Source organism: Musca autumnalis, unplaced genomic scaffold (assembly GCF_047663935.1).
Source record: "Musca autumnalis isolate F117 unplaced genomic scaffold, ASM4766393v1 scaffold_1, whole genome shotgun sequence".
NCBI classification, from domain to species: Eukaryota; Metazoa; Arthropoda; class Insecta; order Diptera; family Muscidae; genus Musca; species Musca autumnalis.
Genome location: NW_027411644.1, coordinates 59,602,068 through 59,623,823, shown reverse-complemented (window position 1 = coordinate 59,623,823; position 21,756 = coordinate 59,602,068). Strand labels below are relative to the sequence as shown.

The window sequence follows — 21,756 nt, the reverse complement described above, 5'->3', positions numbered from 1 at the left end:
TATAGAAGCACCCTTTCTCTTAGAAAGGGTCTATAGAAGCACCCTTTCTCTTAGAAAGGGTCTATAGAAGCACCCTTTCTCTTAGAAAGGGTCTATAGAAACACCCTTTCTCTTAGAAAGGGTCTATAGAAGCACCCTTTCTCTTAGAAAGGGTCTATAGAAACACCCTTTCTCTTAGAAAGGGTCTATAGAAGCACCCTTTCTCTTAGAAAGGGTCTATAGAAACACCCTTTCTCTTAGAAAGGGTCTATAGAAGCACCCTTTCTCTTAGAAAGGGTCTATAGAAGCACCCTTTCTCTTAGAAATGGTCTATAGAAGCACCCTTTCTCTTAGAAAGGGTCTATAGAAGCACCCTTTCTCTTAGAAATGGTCTATAGAAGCACCCTTTCTCTTAGAAAGGGTCTATAGAAGCACCCTTTCTCTTAGAAAGGGTCTATAGAAGCACCCTTTTTTTAGAAAGGGTCTATAGAAGCACCCTTTTTTTAGAAAGGGTCTATAGAAGCACCCTTTCTTTTAAAAAAGGGTCTATAGAAGCACTCTTTTTCTTAGAAAGGGTCTATAGAAGCACCCTTTCTCTTAGAAAGGGTCTATAGAAGCACCCTTTCTCTTAGAAAGGGTCTATAGAAGCACCCTTTCTCTTAGAAAGGGTCTATAGAAGCACCCTTTCTCTTAGAAAGGGTCTATAGAAGCACCCTTTCTCTTAGAAAGGGTCTATAGAAGCACCCTTTCTCTTAGAAAGGTTCTATAGAAGCACCCTTTCTTTCAGAAAGGCCCCTTTCTCTTAGAAAGGGTCTATAGAAGCACCCTTTCTCTTAGAAAGGGTCTATAGAAGCACCCTTTCTCTTAGAAAGGGTCTATAGAAGCACCCTTTCTCTTAGAAAGGGTCTATAGAAGCACCCTTTCTCTTAGAAAGGGTCTATAGAAGCACCCTTTCTCTTAGAAAGGGTCTATAGAAGCACCCTTTCTCTTAGAAAGGGTCTATAGAAGCACCCTTTCTCTTAGAAAGGGTCTATAGAAGCACCCTTTCTCTTAGAAAGGGTCTATAGAAGCACCCTTTCTCTTAGAAAGGGTCTATAGAAGCACCCTTTCTCTTAGAAAGGGTCTATAGAAGCACCCTTTCTCTTAGAAAGGGTCTATAGAAGCACCCTTTCTCTTAGAAAGGGTCTATAGAAGCACCCTTTCTCTTAGAAAGGGTCTATAGAAGCACCCATTTCTTTTAGAAAGGGTCTATAGAAGCACCCTTTCTCTTAGAAAGGGTCTATAGAAGCACCCTTTCTCTTAGAAAGGGTCTATAGAAGCACCCTTTCTCTTAGAAAGGGTCTATAGAAGCACCCTTTCTCTTAGAAAGGTTCTATAGAAGCACCCTTTCTCTTAGAAAGGTTCTATAGAAGCACCCTTTCTCTTAGAAAGGGTCTATAGAAGCACCCTTTCTCTTAGAAAGGGTCTATAGAAGCACCCTTTCTTTTAGAAAGGGTCTATAGAAGCACCCCTTTCTCTTAGAAAGGGTCTATAGAAGCACCCTTTCTCTTAGAAAGGGTCTGTAGAAGCACCCTTGCTCTTAGAAAGGGTCTGTAGAATCACCCTTGCTCTTAGAAAGGGTCTGTAGAAGCACCCTTTCTCTTAGAAAGGGTCTATAGAATCACCCTTTCTCTTAGAAAGGGTCTGTAGAAGCACCCTTTCTCTTAGAAAGGGTCTGTAGAAGCACCCCTTCTCTTAGAAAGGGTCTGTAGAAGCACCCTTTCTCTTAGAAAGGGTACCTTTTTTAGAAAAGGGCTATAGAAGCACGGCTTCTTTCAGAAAGGTTCTATAGAAACACGGTTTATTTCAGAAAGGGTCTATAGAAGCACGGTTTCTTTCAGAAAGGGTCTATAGAAGCACGGTTTCTTTCAGGAAGTGTCTATAGAAGCTCGGTTTCTTTCAGAAAAGGTCCATAACAGCACGGTTTTTTTTAGAAAGGGTCTATAGAAGCACGGTTTCTTTCAGAAAGTGTCTATAGAAGCTCGGTTTCTTTCAGAAAGGGTCTATAGAAGCACCCTTTCTTTCCAAAAGGGTCCTTATGAACCTTAAATGTCAAATTTCAGATAGTTCGATGAACTGAATTTTATTTTTTTTAATTTTAAATTTTTTTTTATACCCTCCACCATAGTATGGAGGGTATATTAAGTTTGTTTTTCCGTTTGTAACGCATTGAAATACTCATTTGCGACCCTATAAAGTATATATATTCTTGATCAGGGTAAAATTCTAAGTCGATCTGAGCACGTCCGTCCGTCCGTCCGTCCGTCCGTCCGTCTGTGGTAATCACTCTAGCATCCACAAAAATGGAGATAGGACGCTGAAATTTTGGGAAAATGCGTCTTTTGTTTGCAGGCAGGTCAAGTTCGATGATGGGCTATATCGGTCCACGTTTTGGTATAGCCCCCATATAACGGTACCCCCCGATTTACGGTATTTTGACGTTTTTAGCAACATTTTAAGACCGATTTGGCTATAATTTGACATTTAGGGTTCTTAAGTGTCAATAAACTTATATAACAAAACTTGTGGACATAGGTCCACGTTTTGGTATAGCCCCCATATAACGGTACCCCCCGATATGCGGTATTTTGACGTTTTTAGCTACATTATCAGACCGATGTAGCTATAATTTGACATTTAGGGTTCTTAAGTATCAATGAACTTATATATTAGAAATTGTGGACATAGGTCCACGTTTTGGTATAGCCCCCATATAACGGTACCCCCCGATTTGCGGTATTTTGACGTTTTTAGCTACATTTTCAGACCGATTTAGCTATAATTTGACATTTAGGGTTCTTAAATGTCAATAAACTTATATAACAAAAGTTGTGGACATAGGTCCACGTTTTGGTATAGCCCCCATATAACGGTACCCCCCGATTTACGGTATATTGACGGTTTTATCTACATTTTCAGACCGATTTAGCTATAATTTGACATTTAGGGTTCTTAAGTATCAGTAAACTTATATAACAAAAGTTGTGGACATAGGTCCACGTTTTGGTATAGCCCCCATATAACGGTACCCCCCGATATACGGTATTTTGACGTTTTTAGCTACATTATCAGACCGATGTAGCTATAATTTGACATTTAGGGTTCTTAAGTGTTAATAAACTTATATATTAGAAGTTGTGGACATAGGTCCACGTTTTGGTATAGCCCCCATATAACGGTACCCCCCGATTTGCGGTAATTTGACGTTTTTAGCTACATTTTCAGACCGATGTAGCTATAATTTGACAATTAGGGTTCTTAAATGGCAATAAACTTATATAACAAAAGTTGTGGACATAGGTCCACGTTTTGGTATAGCCCCCATATAACGGTACCCCCGATTTACGGTATTTTGACGGTTTTAGCTACATTTTCAGACCGACTTAGCTATATTTTGACTTTTAGGGTTCTTAAGTGTCATTAAACTTATTTAACAAAACTTGTGGACATAGGTCCACGGTTTGGTATAGCCCCCATATAACGGTACCACCCGATTTACGGTATTTTGACGTTTTTAGCTACATTTACAGACCGATGTAGCTATAATTTGACATTTAGGGTTCCTAAATGTCAATAAACTTATATAACGAAAGTTGTGGACATATGTCCACGTTTTGGTTTAGCCCCCATATAACGGTACCCCCCGATTTACGGTATTTTGACGGTTTTAGCTACATTTTCAGACCGATTTAGCTATAATTTGACATTTATGGTTTTAAGTATCAATAAACTTATATAACAAATGTTGTGGACATAGGTCCACGTTTTGGTATAGCCCCCATATAACGGTACCCCCCGATTTACGGTATTTTGAAGTTTTTATTTACATTTTCAGACCGATGAAGCTATAACTTGACATTTCAAGTTCTTAAATGTCAATAAACTTATATAACAAAAGTTGTGGACATAGGTCCACGTTTTGGTATAGCCCCCATATAACGGTACCCCCGATTTACGGTATTTTGACGTTTATAGCTACATTTTCAGACCGATATAGCTATAATTTGACATTTAGGGTTCTTAAGTGTAACTAAACTTATATAACAAAAGTTGTGGACCTAGGTCCACGTTTTGGTATAGCCCCCATATAACAGTACCCCGATTTACGGCATTTTGACGTTTTTATCTACATTTTCAGACCGATTTATCTATCAATTGACATTTAGGGTTCTTAAATGTCAATAAACTTATATAACTAGTGGACATAGGTCCATGTTTTGGAATAGCCCCCATATAACGTTAACGCCCGATTTCAGGTATTTTGAGAATTTTATCAACAAGTTTTAACCGAATTATCTGTAATTTGAACATTTGACATTTGAAATTCTTAGTGGTCACCACACCTCTCCACCAAAAATTGTCAAGAAAGTCCCCATATAACGGTACCTCCCGATTTTCAGTAATTTGATGATTTTAGCTACAATATTAAACCGAACTAACAGTAATTTGACATTTGAAGTTCTTAGTGGTCACAACACCTCTCCATCAAAAATTGTCAACATAGGTCCATGTTCGGATATAGCTACGATGTAACGGTACCTCCCAATTTTAAGTCATTTGGCAATTTTAGCTACAATTTTTAACCGAACTAACTGTAGTTTGACATTTGAAGGTTGTAGTGGTCACCACACATCTGCATCAACAATTTTCAACATAGCCCCAATATAACGATACTTCCCGATTTTCGGTACTTTGAGGATTTTACTTAAAATGTTTAACCGAACGTAGGTCCATGTTTTTGTATAGCCCCAAAACAAACCTCCCGATTTTCCGTACCTTAGCTTTATTTTTTGGACGAACTTTCTGTAATTTGAAATTTAAAAGTCAACAAAAATCCTGCAACAAAAATTGTTCATTTAAGTTCATATTTTCGTATAGCCCAGATACCTCCGAACTAGCTGTTAATGACATTTGAAGTTCCCACGTTATGTACCGATTTTCGATATTTTGAGGATTTTAGCTAATTTTTTTAACCGAATTATGAGTTATTTGACATTAAAGGCTCTCATCAAAAACTGTCAACATAGTCCCATGTTTTATTATAACCCCTATATAACAGTACCTCCCAATTTCTAGCCCACAAAAATTTGTCAACAGTTAGATATAGGCACCATAAAAAAGGGCCTCCCGAATGAAGCATTTTATGTACATTATCTGACATTTTAACGTACTCACTTAAAGTTGGGGACAGGAATGAATATTTTATGGTGGAGGGTATGAAAAGTTCGGCCCGGCCGAACTTAATGCTTTTTTACTTGTTAATTTTTATTTCGTTTTTTCCTCCACTGTGCCTTCATTAAGCCGGGCATTATAAAATTGTTTTTGCATCATTGATAAGAAATAATAGCTGTTTAAACTTATCATTTGTCAACGAATGTTTTTTTGTTGTTTTATTTTTAACACCATCACCTCGAAAAGCAAACGGAAATATATTCTTTTTTTAAAACAAAATTGTGTTAAAAATTTAAAAATAGTAATAGAAAACATAAACTTAAATCTGACCGACATCACATTTTTTCATTAGTTACGTTTCGAATTATTGAGAGTAACACACCTCAATAATTCGGATTAAGGTACCACGATAAAATGTGATCCCATGCGGTGGTGTTTTTTTGTAATCCATTAATCATTCATTTTAGGCTATTAAAACATGCTGTTGAAATCAAATGTTATTTGATTTACGGTAATCAGAAAGAAAACATTAAGAAGTTGTGAAACACCGGTTTTGTCTGGTGGCTGTCTTAATTGATAGATTATTGTTGGGCTAGGTATGGGCAATGGCATGTTAGGTGATAACCCAACAAACCAGGAGAGGTGTTAAATTGTTTTTTATAAAATAATTCAAATATATTTTACAGCTATTTCAAATCGCCCCATTAAAAAAAAACATATGATATTGAATATTTTCAAACCGCCCTTGTTTGATGGAAATGTCACAAGAAATAAAATTAATGTTTGTTTAGCTTTTTTTGCTAATATTCATGAAAGCCGGTCAAGCATTTTAGCGCGTTCATATGAACTAAATTTTTGTCTGCCATTCAAATCTTAATTTCTAATCACTTCTAACATCACATTTAAAATAAAAAAAACCGGCAATGTTCCACAAAGTGAACATAAATATTCATAGAGTGTATATTAAGAGAAAACGTGTTTGTATATTTTTTGGACAAATTTTTACTTTAAGATTTAAAATTTGCAAACAACCGGATCTGAGTTATGAAAAATTAAAAACAAAAAAAAAAAACTGAAATTATTCAAGAACATTTTAGATTAAGCCATTAAGAAAATTCTGTGGTGTGGTTTCCCACGAACAGGACAAGGGGAGACTCCCTTCATATCAATGAGTGAAGTTCGATCTAATATCTAGCTAAATGATGGGACCTACTTATTATCACAGATACCGAACGTGCAAAATAGGACTTCTCAACAAAAAGATAAATATTTTTCTTATAAAAGTCCAGTATATCTTCGCATGTAGGAACTGTAGGCCACTTCATAAAATAGTTTCCAAAAAATCTTCACTTAGAAGACCAATATTTTTTTATGTGGTAGAATAATATGTTTCCTTTTAAAATATCAAGCTGTCATTTTACAGATGATGAAAATGTCTTTTTATATAAGACTTGAAACATTTCATGCAAAATGTCAAAAGAACAATACTAACTTACAATAAAAAACCAATAGGATCAGTAGAAATTTTTAAGGTAGAACTATATATCTCATACGAAGATAAAAGCTTGTGACCCGAAGTTTACGGATCACAAGCTTTAATGTCAAAACATTTGGTTGATTATAGCCTCAGCCGGTAGGCTATCGAGCATATACACTTGTTGATATGACCAAACATGTGCCCCATAGAAATAATAATTTTTAATCGGTTTCAGACAAGTTGGAGTCGATTTCGCCTTGTCCGTCTGGCGGCTTGTCTGCTGGCTTGCATTAGATTTGGTCCAAACTCTCCTCTCCCACAAAAGTTCTAAATGTTTTTGCTAAAATGGGGCGTAGGATAGCTCACGAACGGATCAATCGATTTGGTCTAAATCTTGCACAAATTAATATTTATACCAGACATAAATCAAGAAAAACAACCCCCTCTAAAGTTGACGAACCCCGCAAACGTTTTAAGGACCATGATCTGCGAATCTGCACCTGGAATGTTCGCACTCTTTATAGAGAAGGTGCAGTCTTCGCATTGGCAGAAGTACTTGAAAAGTACAAGGCCGATATTACTGCCATACAGGAAATACGATGGATTGGGAAAGGCGTCACAACAAAACCTAAAGGTGACGCACTGTATTATAGCTGCCATGACGTAAAGCATGAGTTTGGTTGCGGATTTGTAGTTGGTCGGAGGTTAAAACATCTGGTCTCCAGCTTCACCCCAGTGAATGAAAGACTTGCTGCAATTCGAATAAAAGCAAAATTCTTCAACATCAGCTTTATTTGCGTTCATGCTCCCACTGAAGACAAGAACGAACAGACCAAAGGTATATTTTACGAGCGCTTAGAAGAAACATATGACATTTGCCCTGCCCATGACATTAAAATCATTCTAGGCGATTTTAATGCCAAAATTGGAAAGGAGAATATCTTTGGCCCAACAGTCGGGAAATTCAGTCTCCACAGTGAAACATCTGACAATGGTATGAGGCTGATAGACTTTGCAGCTGCAAAAAACATGGTAGTTAGCAGTTCCAGATTTAACCATCTCGATATTCATAAGGACACCTGGCTGTCTCCAGATCAAAGAACAAGTAATCAAATTGATCATGTTGTAATAGATGGAAGACATTCATCGAGCGTGTTGGATGTACGATCGTTCCGAGGCGCAAACATTGATTCGGACCACTACCTTGTTGCAGCAAAGGTACGCACTCGATTAAACGTAGCAAACAAAGTACGAACAGACACAACACGAAAGTTAGACATCGGTAAGCTGCAATCACAACAGATAGCCACAGCATATTCCACTCAACTAGCCCAATTGCTTAATCAAAGCACTCCTCATCACGATAACATATCAGCGCAATGGCAAAGCATTGCCCACTCCATGCAAACAGCCGCAAAATCCATACTTGGATAACAGCAATAAATCGGCTGAAGAATAATAAGGCAGCAGGGGCCGATGGCTTACCAGCCGAGCTGTTCAAAACCGGAGGCGACACGCTGATAAGGTGTATTCATCAGCTAGTTAGCACCATCTGGCAGGAAGAACGAGTACCCGACGATTGGAATCTGAGTATCCTGTGCCCCGTCCACAAGAAGGGAGATAAGACTGTATGCTCTAACTATAGGGGCATAAGTCTACTCCCTATTGCCTACAAGATCGTGTCAGGGATATTGTGCGAACGACTAAAGCCTATGGTCAACGAGGTAATTGGGTCATACCAATGCGGCTTTAGACCTGGCAAGTCCACCATTGACCAGATATTTACCCTGCGGCAAATCCTGGAGAAGACCCAGGACCCAGAAGAGATGCAGATCGACACCTACCACCTTTTTGTCGATTATAAAGCAGCCTTCGACAGCCCGCTGCGTTCAAAGGTATTCCAAGCCATGTCTGAATTTGGTATACCCGCAAAGCTCATCCGTCTTTGCAAAATGACTTTAACTGACACGAGGTCCTCAGTTAAAATAGGAAAGAACCTCTCCGAAGAGTTTGGTACCAAAAGAGGTTTCAGACAAGGAGACAGTCTTTCGTGTGATCTCTTTAACATCCTGCTGGAAAAGGTTATACGAGAGGCAAACGTCAAAAGAAGTGGCACAATCTACACCAATAGTCACATGTTACTTGCTTATGCTGATGATATAGACATCATAGGCCGATCAGTAAAAGAAGTAACTGATACCTTTATGAAGGTCGAAGGAGAATCTGCTAAAGTGGGTCTGGCGGTAAACGGTGAGAAGACCAAGTTGATGTTGTCGACGCGCAATGCGTCCATTGAGCTCGGACCGACTGTGGAAGTTGGTTCCTATAATATTGAGGTAGTAAAAGACTTCGTCTACCTCGGCATCTCCGTAAACACAACAAACGACATCAGTTGTGAAATAAAAAGAAGAATTATATTGGCCAACAGATGCTACTTTGGTTTAAGTAAGCAGTTCAAAAACAAAGCCACATCTCGGCAAACAAAAATAACGCTCTACAAAACACTGATACTACCCGTGCTGATGTGTGGCTCCGAAGCCTGGGTACTTGCGCATGCAGACATGGCAGTGCTTGGTGTGTTTGAGAGAAAAATTCTTCGAAAGATCTACGGACCAATCTGCGTTGACGGTGAACATCGACGTCGCATGAACCACGAGCTGTATCTGCTGTACAACGACATCAATACTGTTAAACGTATCGAGATGCAGCGATTGCGTGGGCTAGGCCATATCATAAGAATGAGCGATGATTACCCCGCTAAAAAGGTGTATAAACACGGACCGCTTGGCGGTGCACGCAGAATTGGCAGGCCAAGGAATAGATGGCGCAAACAAGTGGATGATGAGATGAAAAGGCGCGGTATTCCAGAAAGCGAGGCAACAAATAGAGAGAATTGGAGATCTTTTCTTAGTTCGGCCTATAGAACAAATGTTCTGTAATGGGCCAGCTAAGTAAGTAAGTAAGTATATCGGTGCAATCCTTTGGGTACCTGATATATATAATTTCCAAAATTTGCGCAAAACAGCAGTGTAAGATAACCTCTCGGATCGCTCTGAAATATTTACAGCAAATTGTCCACCAGGCCCTTAATAGCATAATTTTTTCCTCGGGCAAGTCGATATCTTTCTAGATAATAGATTAACGAAATACTTAAGGAATTTGACCAACTACGTATGAAAACGATAACTTCCGGGGAAATTCCCGAAAACACTATTCGAAGTCATGTAAGGGGCTCTAGCCAAACTATCAAGACGGACACACAACAATGGACTTGGGGTGAACTCATCTAAGACAGAGCTGGTTCTGCTTACGAACAAAAGAAAAGTCAAACAATTCACCCTACCAACGCTGGATGGAATAGCCCTGAAGCTCTCCCTTGAGACGATTTTCCTCTGCATTATCCTGGACCATCAACTAGCGTGGAAAAGGAATGTCGAAGAACGTGCCAAGAGAGGTCTTATAGCCCTCCAGAACTTCATTGGTAAGAGTTGGGGATTGAAACCACAAGTCATCCATTGGATTTTTCCAACCATAGTTCACCATATTCTTACTTATGGTTCTTTGGTAAGGTGAAATGTATTGAGTAAGACATCCTTTCTCCACAAAATAAATACCACTCAAAGATCGCCATGACTTTTAATTACCGTTGCCATGCCAAAAGCACTCCACAGGCTGCCCTCAATGTTCTACTGGATCTTCATCGGCAACAAAGAATGCTCTCCGACTCAAGGAGATAAATTCATGGTGCAACTCCGAATATGGCCACGCTGCTATTCTACGACGATCTGGACATTCAGAGGGATCGGAGGCAATCAGTGATTACACTGTGAACACAAATTTTGGGGCAGAGGTAATTCCTTTTGGGGATGCCAAAGGAGAGATCCGCCGTGAGTCGAACTTCCGAGTTATGGCATGATGAAGTTTCTGCTGAAGACCCGGTAAGGCATCTGAAATTAGCGTTATATCTTTGTTAACTGATGTTTTAGCTTATTTATGAGATGACATGTCTTAAGTCAAATCGAATGAGGATTATTTTTGTAGAGCACTTCGACCTTCTAACTTGCTTCCTTCAATGTCCTTTTTGTCCTTTATTTTAAGAGCCGCTATATAAGTACCACAAGATGACGTTTTTCAGCTTCGAAATGTTCTGCAAAAATGTCGCTCAGAAAATTTTAGGTACGGCTCTCATTATATCCTCATTATACCCAGCAGAGAGGCCTGGGCCCACAACTCCCCATCTCTACCCGGTATAGAGGTATAGACCGATGGCTCCAAGATGGAAAGGGGAACAGGAGCAGACGTCTACAGCGATACCTTCAATATACGGCTCTCGTACAAGTTAAACGAAAATTGGAGGTGTCTTCCAAGCCGAAATCTTTGCGGTCATGAAAGCAGCAGAGTTGATAAGAAACATGGAAGTGGACATAGCTGGACCGGTGACTATCTATGTGAATAGTAAAGCGGCCCTTAAATCACTTAGATTCCACTCAATAAAGTCTGCTGCGGTTTTGCACTGCAGGAAAGCTTTGGAGGCCCTAAGATCTGACTGGCTGGAGCGCACGATAAGACTCGAACGGAATAACCGCTTTGGTCCAAATTTTGCCTTTCGTTGTATTTTGTCAAAACTTAGAAGATGGAACATATCGGTCCACTCCCTCGGGTACCTCCCCCACAAAAGTTCGCGGAAAAGTGCAGTTTAAGACCTCCTCTCGAATCGTTTTAATTTTTGTTGTTACAACAACAAGTCCATACTTCATGAGAAAATGGGCCGAAAGCTGTAAAACCCACTATGGCACCATGTGTAGTGGATAGAGCGCACAATAACTCTCGAAGGGATAAACCGATTCGGACCAAAATTTGGTAGTGGTAATAATAACTCAACAAATTCTAAAATGGGCCATATCGGTCCACTCCTTTTGGTACCTTCCCCACAAAAGTTCAAAATTTTTCGCTAAAATGGTGTGCACGACAACTCTCGAAGGCAGTAACTGATTTGATCCATAGTTTGAGACATAGATCAAGTTAGAGTATGGACTATATCGGTCTACTCCTTCGGGTACCTCCCACACAAAATTTCGGAAAAGTGCGGTTAAGGACCTGCTCTCGAATCGTTTTGATTTTTCTTGCAACATGTTGCTCTCAAAGCCCTTATTACGATGGTACATGTTTTTTGAGTGGCAAGTCCATATTTCTTGAGAAAATGACGCGAGACCGTTAAAAAACTCTACGGCCAGCATGTGTTGTGGCTGGTGAGCAGGTTCATTCTCGAACCGAACACTGTGTTGGTCTACACTTTGCTTATCGTAATATTTATTCGAATATTAGATGAAATTCGAATGTGAAGCTTATAGGCCCACTCCTTCCGGTACCTCCTCCACAAAATTTCGAAAATATTCGCTAAAATGGTAAGCGCAATATCTCGTACACGGAGCGATTTGGTGTTTATCCAAACTTAATTTATGTTCAAAAGTGGACCGTATCGGTCCTACACAAATGTTCAACATTTCAGGTCTGTTCGAAGATCCTTTGCAAATTTTTACCGAAGTTACTTCTAGTGGCCTTGTTTACTGCGATATTTTGTTTTTTTTTTTCGTAGGCAAGTACATGTTTCCGTATATAATGGACCAAAACTCTAAATTATATGGTGACCAACTGAAATGACAGGTGGGCGCAAAATCTGTCGAGAAGAATGACTCCAGAAATAAGACCCCCTTCTAGAATGGACTATGTGGGTCCATTATTTTAGATACCTCCCCCGCAAAACTTTTGAACTTTAATGCAAATTCATGTTGTTGTCGGTTCATACGCCCCAAAATTTAAGTGTCTCAATTCGCACAATCTGAGAGTATATCTCTGTCAGGAAAGCCGACTGATACTTTTTATACCCTCAGAATTTATGTTAACGAGGGTATATATACACTTTCATATGGGCAAAAAGTGCCTCATTGAAATAATGGTTTTAGACCCCAAATATGTTTGGACGAAATCCGTTTCAGACAATTTGTAGTTGATTTAGCCATGTCCGTCCGTCCGTCTGTCTGGCTGACTGGCTGGAGCGCACGATAACTCTCGAACGGATCAACCGATTCGGTCGAAAAATTGACTTTCGTAATATTTTGTCCAAACTTAGTTTAAGTTCGAAGATGGGTTATATCGGTCCACTCCTTCAGGTACCTTCCCCACAAAACTTTGAAAATGTTCGGAAAATTTGTGCCCACGATAACTCTTGAATGGAGTAACCGATTTGGTCCATACTTTGCACATTATGAAATTTCTACCAGACTTAGATGAGGTTCCAATATGGACTCACTCGAACCACTCCTTCGGGTACCTCCCACACAAAATTTTGGAATAGTTCAGTTTAGGACCAGCTCTCGAAACGCTTTGATTTTTGTTTAAGCAGCTTGTATTCACTGCCCTCCATACGACGGTACAAGTTTCATCAGGGGCAAGTCCATACTTCCTGAGAAAATAGCCCGAAAGTTGCTAAAAACCCCTATGACACCGTGTGTGGGGATGGAGCGCAAGACAGTTCTCGAACGGATCTGCCGATTCTGTCCAAAATTTTGCCTTCGTAATATTTAGTCCAAAGATAGTTTAAGTTCGAAAATAAGCCATATCGTCCACACCTTCAGGCACCTCCCCCATAAAAGTTCAAAAATGTTCAGAAAATTTGTTCATACGGTAACTCTTGAAGGGAGTGGCCGAATTGGTCCATACTTTACACATCCTAATATATCTACTAGATATAGATAAGGTTCAAATATGGACTATATTTGTCCACTCCATCCGGTAACTCCTACACAAAATTTCGGACAAGTTCACTTTAAGACCTGCTATCGAATCACTTTGATTATTGGTGAAGCAACTTGCATTCGCTGCCTCAATTACGATGGTAAACGTTTTTTCAGCGGTAAGTCCATACTTCTTGAGCAAACATCCCGAAGGGTTTAAAAACCCCCTATGGCACCATATGTAGTGTCTGGAGGTCATTTTGGTATCTCCTCCGCAAAACATTTGATCTCTAATCCTAATGAACATTTTTGTCGGTTCAAATTTCCAAAATTTTTAAAAACCCCTAAATACATACGTTTTTTGGGGAAACATTTTTTTTTCAATATATACAGGCTGAGGGTATATCTCTGTCGGCAAAGCCGACTGATACTTTTTTACTTGTTCTTTGGCAATCCCATATAACTCCAACCAAGTAGTTTACAAACCTTCTTCACTGTTATGTATCGTTGAATTACATCGATTTTCAATATGTTATGATTTTCAATATATTTTTTACCCATCATCACGAAACTGATCACGGTGCCCTTGAATCAAATTTAAATGGAAGGTGCTTACACCTGGGAAGTTTTTGCTGATTCTGAAACTACAATGTTCATAGATGAGAAAAATAAAAAAAAAAACTAAAAAAATCGCCGGAGCGCTTTTTAAATAAATCGCGATTCAAGTTGGAATTTTTAAGGGTTTTCAACTTTTCACGATTTTGCTTGGAAACCGCAAGTCCTATTGAAATGGGACTACAGAAAATTTTGTAGCAGTGAAAATTCTGTACAAGATTGGCTGATTGATATTTTCCTAGGTTTTACCATTTTTGAGATATAAAGGTTCAGATCAAACTTTCAGATTTGTTTTATAGGTCTTCAGGATTTAGCTTGAAAACTGCAAATCCTTTCGAAATGGGACTAAAGAATATGTTGTTGTTGTAAAAATTCTCTACAAGATTGGCTTTCGCAATTTTTTCCTAGGTTGTACCGTTTTTGAGATATATAGGTTTAAGTCGGGAAATTACAGTCATGACATTGCTTTATAAGGAGGCGATACAGTCAATCCATTGTCCTAATTTCAACTTCTATATCTCAATACCGGTAAAAACAACGAATATTTCATGATAATCAATCTTGTAGAGAATTTTCATAGATACAACATTTTCTTTAGTCCCATTTCAGTAGGACTTGCGGTTTCTAAGCAAAATCGTGAAAACCTAAAAAAAACCCTAAAAATGTAACTTGAATCGCGATTTATTTATAAAGCGCTCCGGCGATTTCTTTAATTTTTCTCATCTATGAACATTGTAGTTTCAGAATCAGCAAAATCTTCCCAGGTGTAAGCACCTTCCATTTAAATTTGATTCAAGAGCACCGTGTGATGTTATTCACCTCGTAAGCTTTATTCGACATTATAGCACACATATATTTATAGTTTTACCAATGACGACATTATTATCTGTAATTTCTTTGTTATGTTGTTGGCCAAATATTTTGAATGTTATCATAATTTATCTAACATATCAACTTTTGACATTTTTTGTTTAAAATTTTACACATAGCTATTAAATGATCAAATCTAAGATATTTCTCACGATTAGCACCCACATGGTAATTATAAATGTAAACGTTATATGGGAGAAGTCTCCCTTGTCCCGCCTGGGATGTTTGTGGAACTATTAAAAAAATGTTATAGACAAGAAATAACAAAAATGTTGTCTGGTCATGAACTGACCTAATCCAAGTTTTTTACTATTAGTAATTAAAAAATAGAATAAAAATATGAGAAAAAACAATTGAGATTATTATTTTTTTATTATTATCGTTATCTGTCATTTGTTAAATCTTTGAGTTGTTGTATTGTTATGTTTTTAATTATTTATATCTTAATGGAGCGATAAAAAACTAGTTCGAAAAAAAAAAAAAAAAAAAAATTAAAAAACACAGACCTATGTGTTGATATTATAACCAATTCAAATAGTTTCTAAATAATGACCCTATTAAAAATATGTACATATAAGAATAATTTCCTTCAATATAAGAAGAAAAATAAATTTCTTTCCCTATTTCGAATGAATTGCAAAAAAGTAATACCCCACTTTAAAAAAAGGGGGAGCTAACAATTACCTTAGCTTTTACCCCTTCACTATCTCAAAGTAAAATAAGTCATTATTGATAAGCCCAATTATATGGTCTGTTATTTGTTTATGAGGGTCATATCGCATTATTGCTAGATATCCAAACCGATTTCATTTTCCCCCAATGTATGGGTTACATACAATAGAATATGTCACAATATTAATTAATTGCAAGAGTTCGGAGAGTCACTCATAAAATACAATACTCTGCTTATTAATGCAACATTTTATTTCACGGTCAATAACGACTCTTCAGTATAAAATTATCGGAATGCAAGAAAATAAACAAAAATAGAAAAACAAAAAAAAGAACGAAACAAATATCCGTCAACTGAAATGCAAGAATTGCTTGTTATTATTACGTCGCTTATAAACACGTGTGTGTATGTACATACAACATACATACACATATATAATTTGTTTTGTTTTATTTTTTATCTACTCATAGAAGTGTATTTTTTTATAAATATAACGTAATACAAATATTAGATGCAAGACCGATGAATGAAATTACTCATAGTCAGAGAAACCAATACGGAAGCTGGAAAACAATTTGCTTTTCTATAAGAAAACCTCTTGGTGTCTTATAGGATGATACTTTGGTCTTCTATAACATAATAGAGAACACCTCGAGGTCCTCTACAGAAACACAAAACCTCTTGAAGTTTCCTATAGACCTATAAGACCTTTTGAGGACTTCGATAGAAAGCAAAATACGTCTTGAGGTCTTTTATAAACAACAGAAAATCTGTCGAGGTTTTCTTTATTTAACAGAAAGCCTCCACTCTAAGAAGACTTGTTGTTGTTCTTTAAAAATATTTTTGGTCTCCAATAGAGCTATATTTTGGTCTTCTATTAGAAGTCCTTTCGTTCTTCTATACGCTAATTTTTATAAGAAGTGTTGCTCGTTTGTAAGAAGAACTTATTTGATTTTCTATAAGAGGGCCATACTCATTTATAAGATCGCAGAAGACCTCATTGAGTCTTTTATATACAACAAAAAACCTCCTAAGACCTGAAGAAAAGACCTAAGACCTTTTATAGCAATCAAAAGACCTGAAGAAGAGAGAAACCCTTCTTTAATCTTCTATAAGATAACTGAAGGCCTTTTGAGTTTTTCTATAGTCGATAGAATTCTTCTTGGGGTGTCCTATAGTCGACAGAAGGCCACTTAAGTCTTCAGAAGACCTCATGAGGGCTTCTAGAGACAATAGAAGACTTCGTGATGTCTTCGACCTCTTGCGGTCTTCTATAGTCGAGCTCTTGAAGTCTTACCCTTAAAGTCTTCTATAGTTGACAGAACACTTCTTGAGCTTTCTATAGAAAACCGAAGACATGTTAGGGTCTTTAGTGGAATCTACAGTCCAAAGAAGATATTATGAGGTCTTCTAGAGGCAACAAAAGACTTCGTTATATCTTCTATAGACAACAGAAGACCTCTTGAGGTCTTCTATAGTCCACAGACGACATCTTGAGGTCTTCTATGGAAAACGGAAGATCTCTTGATGTCGTCTAGAGACAACAGAATACCTCGTAATGTCTTCGATATTAGACAGAAGACCTCTTGAGGTTTCCTGTAGTCGGCAGAAAGCTTCTTGGGGTCCCCTATAGTCGACAGTTGACCTCTTTAGATTTTCTAGAGTCCACATTAGACCTCTCGCCACTTGAAGTCTTCTATAGTCAAGAGAAGACTTCGTAAAGTCTTCTATAGAAAGCAGAATACGTCTTGTGGTCTGCAGAAGGCTTCGCAATGTCTTCGACCTCTTGCGGTCTTCTATAGTCTGCAGATGAGCTCTTGGAGTCTTCTATAGGCGAAAAGAGACCCTTTATTGTCTCTATAATCGACAGAATACCTCTTGAGGCCTTCTATAGAAAACAGTCTTCTAGGGTGTTCTTTATTATACAAAATACCTCTTGAGGTCTACTATAGTCCACAGAAACCATCTTGAGGACCTTCGGAGCAGGATGAATGTTTGGACTGGATTCGGATCGGCCTGAAATTCTTACCACAGATAGGGCTTGCAGTGCTGATTACGTCAATATATATATCATGGGCATGAAGTCCATACTTCACGACATATAGGCTCCGAAAGTTCAAAAATTTTTCGTATACCCGTTCCATATATCGTTAAGGATTCCTCATTTAAAAATCAGCGCTCTGCATTTGCGCAAAAGCGAGTAAATCGACATACAAAATTTGACAATTCGTGTGAGAAGAATAAAATTTTTTACAAAAACTGGGGGTAAATCGAAATTTTTTCATATACAGCCAGCCTTCGGCCGGGGATTTAAGACTTTCTCCTATGGACAGGAACAAATCTCGGCTAACGCGAACAAAATTTTCCTTCAAACCGAAATTTTGTATCATCGATCCGAATCCAGTCCGTATATTCAACATATGCCGAAGACTGTAGCCTTTCTTAGACAACAGAAGTCATCATAAAAGCTTCTATAGACAACATAAGACCTCTATACACAACTGAATACCTCTTGATGTCAGTAAAAGATTTCTTGGGGACGACTATAGGAAACAGAAAGCCTCTTAAAGTCTTCTTTGGACAACAGAATTCGTCTTGAAGTCTCAACATACATCTATAAGCCTCATAAAGTCACCAAAAGACTACTTGAACTCTTCTATAGAATACATTTTGAGGTCAGCCGAAGTACTAATGAGGTCTTTCATAAAAAAAACCAGAAGTCCTACTGAGGTCACTCTTTTCAATAGAAGGTTGTTTGACGTCTTCAGTAGACAACAGAAACCCTCTTGAAGTCTTCAATAGGAAACAGAATTCCGCTTGAGTTCTTCCATAGACAACTGATGACCTCTTAAGGTCTTCCATAGGTAGCAGAAGATTTAGCAAAAGACTTCTTGACCCCTTTAGGTACTCTCTTGTCAACAGAAGATCTCTAGAAGTCTTCTATAGAGAACAGAAGACAACTTGAGGTCATATCGACACCTCCAAATAATAGTATGCTAAGTCTAAATTGTGAGTTTTGCAGGAGAAGCTCTCAAAGTTTGGAAATTTTTTTGAACTTCAGTACTATGCTAAGTCAATATTTGTTTATAACTACTGTTCGGATTGACCGATCATTACCAAAATTAGACAGAATTTAAGTTAAAGGACGTTCGACACCTCCAAATAATAGTTTGCTAACTCCGAAAAGCGAGTTTTGCAGGACAAGCTCTAAAAGTTTGGAAATTTCATTGACCTTCAGTACTATGCTAAGTAAATATTTGTTTATAACTTCTGTTCGGATTGTCCGAACATTACCAAAATTTGACAGAATTTAAGTTAAAGGACGTTAAATATAAAAATGTAAAGAACTTGAAAACATGCTAAGTCGACTTGGCATACTATTGTTTGGAGGCGTCGATATATAGTCGACAGAATAACTATTAAGGCCTACTATAGAAAACAGTGGACCTCTTACGGTCTTCAATTGAAAACTGAAGATCGATTAAGGTCTTCTTTAGACTACAGAAGTGCTCTTGAGGTCGACTATAGGAGGCAGAAGAGGTCTCCTATAGTCCACTGAAGTCCTTTTGAGGTTTACTATAGAAAACACAAGATCTCTTCAATTCTTCTAGAGAGAGGACTTCGTAATGTCTTCTATAGTCGATAGATGACCTATAGGGTCTTATATGGAGAACAGAAGATTTCTTGAAGTCTCCTAAGGTCGACAGGAGACCTCTCGATGTCTTTTATAATCGAGTGAGGACCCCTTGAGGTCTATAGTGGACAGAAGACCTATTGAGTTTTCCTATAGTCGACAAAAGACCTATTGCGATCTTTTATGGTCGTCAAAAGAACTCTTGAATTCTTCATTGGTCGACAGAAGGCCTCTTTGGATCTACTACAGTCGAAAGTAGACCCCTTGAGGTATTCTATGCTCGACTGGTGATCCTTTAAAGTTTTCTATTTTGTACAAAATACCTTTTGAGGTCTTCGTTAGTGGCCAGAAAATTTTACGACATAAAATCGACAGAAGAACTCTTGGACCAGAAAACATTTTTTTAGGTGTTGTATAATTGAAAGAAGGCTGCCTGAGATCATCTATAGTCGACAGAATTTTTTATAGGCAACGGAAGACCGTTTGAGGTCTTCTACAAGAAATAGAAGACCTCCTGAGTTCATCTATAGTCGACAGAAGTTTTCTATAGGCAACGGTCGACCTTTTGAGGCCTTCTAAAGGAGACATAAGGCCTTTTATTGTCTTCTGATCTATAGTAAATCTCTTGAGGTATTCTACAGACAACATAAGACCTCATGAGATCCTTTAATGAAAAGAAAAGGCCTTCTATAGACAAAGGAAGACCCCTTGAGCACTTCTAAGGATAACAGAGGACTTAGTGAGGTATTCTATGGTCTACAGGTGACCTCTTTATTTATTTTTCAGACAACAGAGAACTTTTGAAGTCTTTTATAGTCTACCGAATACCTTTTAGGTTTTCTATAGTCGACGAAAGACCTCTGGAGATATTCTTTACTTGACAGAAGGCCTTTTGAGGTTTCTTTTTCTTTAAAGACTCCCTTCCACTCATCTTTAAGATTTCCATTTAGCGCGTCTATAAAGACCCCTTTCAGCTAGTCTATAAAGACTCACTTCAACTCGCCTGTAAAGACTCTCTTCAGCTCGTCTATAAAAACTTCTTCAGCTCGTCTATAGAGATACCCTTCAGATCGTCTATAAAGACACCCTTCAACTCGTCTATAAAGACTCCCTTCAGCTCGTCTATAACGACTCCCTTCAGCTCGTCCATAAAGACTCCCTTCAGTTCGTCTATAAAAACTGCCTTCAGCTCGTCAATAAAGACTCCCTTCAGTTTGTCTATAAAGACTCCCTTCAGCTCGTCTATAAAGACTCCCTTCAGCTCGTCTATAAAGACTCCCTTCAGCTCGTCTATAAAGACTCCCTTCAGCTCGTCTATAAAGACTCGTCTAAAAAGACTCCCTTCAGCTCGTCTATAAAGACTCCCTTCAGCTCGTCTATAAAGACTCCCTTCAGCTCGTCTACAAAGACTCCCTTCAGTTTGTCTATAAAGACTCCCTTTAGCTCGTCTATAAAGACTCCCTTTAGCTCGTCTATAAAGACTCCCTTCAGCTCGTCTATAAAGACTCATTTCGGCTCATCTATAAAGACTCCCTTCAGCTCGCATATAAAGACTCCCTTCAGCTCGTCTATAAAGACACCTTCAGCTCGTCTATAAAGACACCTTCAGCTCGTCTATAAAGCCTCCCTTCAGCTCGTCTATAAAGACTCCCTTCAGCTCGTCTATAAAGACTCCCTTCAGCTCGTCTATAAAGACTCCCTTCAGCTCGTCTATAAAGACTCCCTTCAGTTTGTCTATAAAGACTCCCTTTGGCTCGTCTATAAAGACCCCCTTCAGCTCGTCTATAAAGACTCATTTCGGCTCATCTATAAAGACTCCCTTCAGCTCGTCTATAAAGACTCCCTTTAGCTCGTCTATAAAGACTCCCTTTAGCTCGTCTATAAAGACTCCCTTCAGCTCGTCTATAAAGACTCCCTTCAGCTCGTCTATAAAGACTCCCTTCAGCTCGTCTATAAAGACTCCCTTCAGCTCGTCTATAAAGACCCCCTTCAGCTCGTCTATAAAGAATCCCTTCAACTCGTCTATAAAGACTCCCTTCAGCTCGTCTATATAGACTCCCTTCAGCTCGTCTATAAAGACTCCCTTCAGTTCGTCTATAAACATTTCCTTCAGCTTGTCTAAAAGACTCACTTCCTCACTTCCACTCGTCCATAAAGGCTCCATTCCTCTGTTCATTAAAGCCTGTCTTCAGGAAAACTATAATAAATTCCTTTAGTTAGCCTATAAAGACTCCTTTCAATTCATCTAAAAAGAATCGCTATCAAATCGTCTTTCTGATCATTTATAAAATCAATTTGTCTGCAAAAAATTCTCTGTTCCGTTCGTCTATCAAGAATCGCCACCTTTAAATACTGCCTTTAGTTACTTCCTGTTCAGCTTGTTTATCAAGACTCGTCTACAAAGACGCCCTTCAGTGCTTCCACAAAAACTCCTTAAGCACTTCTATATATTTTTTTTATTTCGATTTATACTAAGCAATGCTTATCAATGCTTTTTATGTGTCTTATTAATTGTTGTTGTTGCAAATAAAAAAAACAAACAAAAACGTATTGCTTATTTCGT

The 21,756-nt window shown here is 38.2% G+C and overlaps 1 protein-coding gene across 10 annotated transcripts in view; it reads right to left on the bottom strand.

The window, feature by feature from the left end:
- The window catches only part of LOC141398470 (atrial natriuretic peptide receptor 2), a 513,388-nt gene that overhangs the window by 166,795 nt on the left and 324,837 nt on the right, over positions 1–21,756 (bottom strand). The window lies entirely within an intron of this gene.